The sequence below is a fragment of the Meleagris gallopavo genome, chromosome 16 (assembly GCF_000146605.3).
Source record: "Meleagris gallopavo isolate NT-WF06-2002-E0010 breed Aviagen turkey brand Nicholas breeding stock chromosome 16, Turkey_5.1, whole genome shotgun sequence".
Taxonomy (NCBI): domain Eukaryota; kingdom Metazoa; phylum Chordata; class Aves; order Galliformes; family Phasianidae; genus Meleagris; species Meleagris gallopavo.
The window spans coordinates 4395916-4402182 of record NC_015026.2 but is presented as its reverse complement, the minus strand read 5'-3'; positions in this window follow the sequence as shown (position 1 = coordinate 4402182).

The window sequence follows — 6267 nt, the reverse complement described above, 5'->3', positions numbered from 1 at the left end:
TGTGCCCACGGCTCCTGCCCGCCCCGGGCAATCCCGCTCCTCCTGCAGCACCTACACCATGCCTCTGCTGCTTCCCCCGTTCCGGCACCCCGCTCCAGCTGTCACAACTTATTTGCTTCTGCCGGAATAATACACCGGCTCGCTACCACGCAGGTGACGCCTTCTTGCAATGACACTCATTTCTAAGCTAAATAGCTGGCAGTAAGACCGACCTGCATCGGGACAGACCCCCTCCAGTAGGATCTGCAAACTCTGGGTTCGAACAGGCTGAAGCCAGGCTGCCACTCCCACCGGGCACACAAAACACGGAACTCGGTCCCCAAGACACTTGAGCACACGTCAGTTTTACTGCTCCTGACAGTCTGCTTGTAAGAGTCCTCAGCAGATCCGTGCCTTTTCTTTCTCGAGAAACCTTGTCTCCTGACTTATTTAGAGATGACTTGCTCAGATGTCACATTAGACTTTCGAAGCAAAGCAATTAAGCAGCTACAACTGTGCCAGTTTTTAAAGTTTGATGTTTAAGTGCATCTTTGCACGTCACCTCGATGCATGCTGTCCTGTAGCGGCTCCAGCAGTGCTGCCGCAGTTCCACAGGTTTGTTACAGCAGCAGCAAAACAGGGATTGGAGACTTTCAGAATCCCCCAGTGCAAGTTAAATTCACAGTGGCTCTAACGTTAGTATTTCAAATACATGTAACAATAACTTTTAGCATTTGAAATACTAAAAAAATGATGCAGTGTCTTTAGAATATACTTCCTATATAACACTTTGTGCATCATTGGTGGGCTGAATTTGGTGGTTTAGAGACCAACAAAAGCAATAATCACATTTTCTAGCCTTACCAAAGCTGTGTGATTTTCAGAAGTTGAAAATTAAATATACTTCAGCATCATCTCAAATATTTTCCTCAATTATTCTTATAAAACCTCTATAATGGAAGAACCAAATAAAAACTAAGTCCAAATTAAGTGCTCTAAGTTACATTTGTAATCTGTGTGTAAAAAGGGAACAGTTACACTAAAAGCAGCATGACAAACTGACATTCCTGCACATGGCAGGTTACAGGCGCAGAGTTAATATTGGCCTGGAGAGGAAAAGGCAGAAGGATTGGTGCCTAAGCAATTGCAGCTGTGCAGCTCCGACATCACTTCTTGAAGCTGGGGATCCTGCACTCTGAGAATACTTTCCAGTCAGGGTGTTCCTACCTCCTACCCACTATATAAACCCATGTATAACGGTCCATCTTTTCCTCTACAGCAAAATTGCACTGGAAATTGGTTTCCCATTGCCTTAAAGTTACCTGTCGCAGAGTACTTTTGTCTACAGAAACAAGCAGATAAGTTGTCAGGTACAAGAAACATTTCCAGAAGGAGTTGAGAGGTGATGGGGTCCCCAGCACAAGGGGCTTTTTCCCCATTAGTGGCATTGAATTTGTTACCTTCTCACCACTTGCCGTTCTTCACCATCTGCAATGCTTACCTCAGAGACCAACTAAAATTCAAGTTTAAGCCCCAGTCTCAGAGAGAGGAAAATGGGGTTTTCCTCTCTCTTTTTGGTAGGGGGAGCATTAAACAAAATAATTAAATCCATCCTTTCAAAAGTGTGGTGAATGCCCTGTCCTTGGAGACATTCAAGGTCAGCCTGAATGGGACTCCAAGCAACCCGACTGAACTGCAGGTGTCCCTGTTCATCGCAGGGGAGTGGGACCAGATGAACTTTTAGAGTCTCTTCCAACTCAAACAATTCTATGATTCTATGAAAAAGGGATTTGTTCTCATGTAACGACACCAAAATTGGACAAAAATACTTGAACACATTAAATATCAAATTATTGTCATCAAAATATTCTCAGAAATTATTTATTTACAAAAGTTTAAGCCGTGATTCAAGATTTCTCTAGAGCAAACTGCAGGCCCTAGCAGTGATTCTCATGCACTGCTGCATCAGTCTCCATGTTGTGAAGCAAGATGAGAAGGAAAGACTGCTAGAACTGGTTAAGGGAAGACTGCCTTTGAATTTATTCCACCTTTAAGAACATCTCTATTTCCATAACTCTTTTTACATTTTGAGGATCTCTGTTATTAATAAGTCTTTATTTACCTGTATCCTATCTGCCTTAAATATCTCAAGCCCTTCCACCCTGAGAAAGCTTCCATAGCAAGAACTGAAGAGACATAGACTTGAGATCATTTCTTCGGTGCACACAGGATCAAGTTTGAAATGAAATGATTTGACTCAGCAAAACCTTAACACATTGCAAATAAGCAATAGCAAGCTTACTTTCAGGTTGGCTGCAAAGTTACAAACATAAATGAACTGTACAAGTAAAAACAGGAAAAAAATTCAACTGCTTTCAGATTTACTAAAACATTTGGTTACAGATGGCCCTCTTATTGAAAACTGGCTTAGCTCCTCATTTGGCAGTGTCCTTTCTTGTACAATTTACCAAGTCATGCATGAAATGATGGCCTTGAGCTACTCTCAGTTCTGCAAAGGACACAAGCTGGCTGCCACGGAAAAACAGCAGCAGCCTCACTGAGAGGACCTGGGGGTACAAGCATTCATCTCCTGCAAACAGCCCAGCAGTTTGGGGCTGCCCACCCATTACCCCCATCATCAGGTATCTGACTTTCCCCAGGATTGTGGCCAGAAGCTGTTCCATGCTCACCAGGGTTGTGCCTTTGCCTCTTCCATCATTGTTTTTCCCCTATCAAATCACTCTTCTGCTTTATTTCCAAACTCTGCTGTGCAAATCTCAAGAAGCATACTGTTTCTCTGGGAATGGCTAAATTAGTCAGATCTCACTGAGGGTCAAACCAGAATTCCATTGTGATTTCCATGCTTTTTAATTAAAGCTGTTCTGTTAACAGATCTGTGTCACAGCAGTGCAGTTCTATGAAGGCTGTCAGAAGCAATCCCATAGTACATTCAGCTGCTTGCACGAGGACTGGACTTTGCAGATCTGAATGAGCTGAAAATGCCTAGCTTAAGGCTCCTTTTCTTCTTCCTCAGCAGAAAAGTTATGAAACACCCACATCATTCTAATAAAGCTTTCTAGGAAGCACCCAAGAAAGCACCTCACCCTTGTATGTCCAGCACAACTTGTTCATTCATGCCCAGGAGCAAGAAGTTGTCATCAACTGTTTAAGACCAAAATACAATCTCCTCATCTTCACTGCATACAGTAAAAGTGACAAAGCTTTGTGAATCAGATTTGTTTTTAAAGACCATTTTTAGACTTCCTTACCTCTTAGCCTTTTACATTCCTTAGCCTCTTGCCCATCTATTTCTGGACAACACAATGGGCCCCAGCTTATATCGGTCTGCCTATAGGATGCTCAGATACTGCAAGTGTATGAAAAAGTGGTTTTGCTTTAGCCTCACGTGGAGCATTCTGTGTCTCCATGTTTGAGACAGTCTGTGTTTAAACAGACAGATTGTTTGCCCAAAAAAGCTCCTATATGTAGCTGATGCATATTTTTAGAACTTCTACTAAAAACTTGTTTCAAGCTGGAGATTGCATCTTAGAAAAATTAGAATGACAATCACATAGTTCCAAAATCCAGCCTTTTGGATAAATACATAGGCATTATGCATTCAAAGGGCTGGACAAACTGATGAGGTTTGAAAATATTTATCAGAAGATTACTATATAAATCTTGAAGATAGGTGAACTCCTACAGTCTTAACAGTGTTAGTATTGCCTGCAAACCAAGCTTTGGTGGAATATTATGAAGTTATTTCACTCCAGATTTGATTTGACACAAAGAAAAAGACTTCTTCGGACTGACATCAGACAGCAGCAACCTCTCACACTCCATTCCTCAGCAGTTCCTGCTGCCAAAGCTGCACTGAGGGGGAAGCACTGCAGTGCCTACACTGCAGCTGCTCCCCAGGGCTTCGCTAAGTATATTTCTGCTTAGGGAGCTGAGACTCTGCTAAATCCAGAAAATCAAATTTAGTAAAGGTCAATGATAGCTCCTCAACACACAGTTACCTCAGCTCTCGCTGGAAGATATTTTTAAGATGAGTAGTATTTTGCTCCTCAGATCCAACTCATTTCTCAATTGTAGGCACTGGCTCTATTAAAACTAGGTGCTAAAGGCTTATGAGACATCTGAGCCAGTAGGAATAGATCCAACATAGAAAAATCCCTCTTGGTCTTAAATTACAGTTCCACATGATGAGTCAGAGCCTTCTGTTACCCATTTCTGCAACACGTTCCATGGCTTTTGTTCACATACCGGAATGCTCTTGAGCCACTTAACTATTGGTTTCTTTCAAAGTGCAGTGGTCACAGTTCTCCCGGGTTCTGCACTGACTTGGCTCTTGCTCCTGCCCAAGTCCATCCATTCCACTCTCCTTTCAGAGAGGAAGCCTCTTGCTTTTCCCTGCCTGGGGAGGACTGAGACTCCAGTGCTCAACTGTAATTATAATTAGTTTCATTCTATTGCATTTTCAAACCTTGCATGGCTTAATCTCACTGGTGGGAACAAAGAATAAGACAAAGGGGTTTAAAATAAAATAACATTAAAAACACATTCATCTACCTAAAATGCTACAGGCTAGCTTATCCAGATGATCCCATTTCTAGTAACCGATACTCAAATCTATCTTCACTATAGCACTGGAGGCTCCAACTTGGGAAAGTAAAAGCTGTCTCCCTTTCCTCTGAACTGTTTGCTGCCTGAGGTCTGAAAGAACTGGCTTCTGCCTCCCAGGCAGGGAAGTCAGGAAGGAAGGAGGGAGAATTCAAGGAATCTCTCAAGTTGCTAGGCATGCAGGAACTGTCTGCTCTCCTACTTCAAGATAACTCTTATAGAATTAACCCTTACTATACGTGGCTTTTGCTTTTGTTTGTAGTGGTTTCCGAGTATTTTTAAAACCAAAAACTTTGGATAGTATTACAAAGTCCTTTTCTCAGAAAAAGTTGCTGTTGAGAATCATACTATTTCCTCCTCTCCTGCCCTACAGAGAAAAAAGAAAATACCGTATGGACTTTACAAAGAGAAGTGATGGACTGTACAGGCTCATTTCTAGCTTTCATTCATTGTTACTTCTAAAGCTCAAATGTCACACCACTGCCATAAACACTTGACTGGAGATGAGAAGCTTCTGGTTCTACAGGTGTCACCACACAGAATAGCTGTGTGCTGCTTGGAAAGCAAAGTTGAGTTCAGAGGCTGAGATTTCTGTGAATCCTGTGCTTGGGAGGATACTGCTGACTTTTCTTGCAGTACCACTGTAATCCAGTCTTCCCAAGCTGGTTCAACATTTAATATACAGGTGTATTTTGTATTTAAATACACATATATGAATATTCTCTGATGAAGTGTACCATGATAGCTGTTCAGAAATTCATAAACTGAAAGCAAAACACAAGCAACTTTTCAAATAGAGCCTTCTGATTTCCTGGAATGACACGATCATGACCTCATTATAGCAACTTAAAAAGATATCAATGAAATACTTGTTGACTGATGACATTCTTTAAATTGAGCTCAGCTATTGTTTGAAGCAGCACCTGCTAAATAACAGCAGTGATATCTCTAAACCAATATCTTTCACAAGATGAAGACATACATGTGTCTAAGTACATACTTTAAACTGCAGATATCCTCAAATTTGTTTTATCTGTTTGCCCACATACATTCAATAACAAACACATGTAGGGTTAGCAGTTTAAGTGACAATTATACCTGCAAAACCACTAGATAAATATAAGCTTCTGAAAGTTTTTCACTGATCTATTGAACAAAAATGGACCCAGACCCAATTTCTAGAACTAGTATGCAATTGTTAATTTTTTATGAGTCAATTAACTGGAATCTCTCTTGGCAGACAGTTCTATACTAACAGTTTTCACACAACTATTTATGTTCCTACCAGTTCTTTGTACAACAGATTCCAAAATAACTGTGATATATGTAGGAACAAAAATATTTTTGGTTAAGCTTGCCAGATCTTATCTTTCACCTGCAAAAAAAAAAAAAGGCAGATATTTTGCTGCCTTGGTGTTAGCCAAGAAGCAAGAACTCTGCAAGATGACAAGAAAGAAGACCAGGCTTTGTATTTAGGCCATCTTGCTGGTGGGGTGCCATGCACCTCTCTCTGATGTGCCGAACGCAGGAGGAGGGGCTCACAAGGAATTCTGCCTGCACTTATCTTGCACAGTGTTTGCTGCTTCCAAATAACAACTTTAAATAATAACTCTTAAATAATTTCTTCGGCTGGTCATTTTCACCAGGAGTGAATTAGAAAATTGG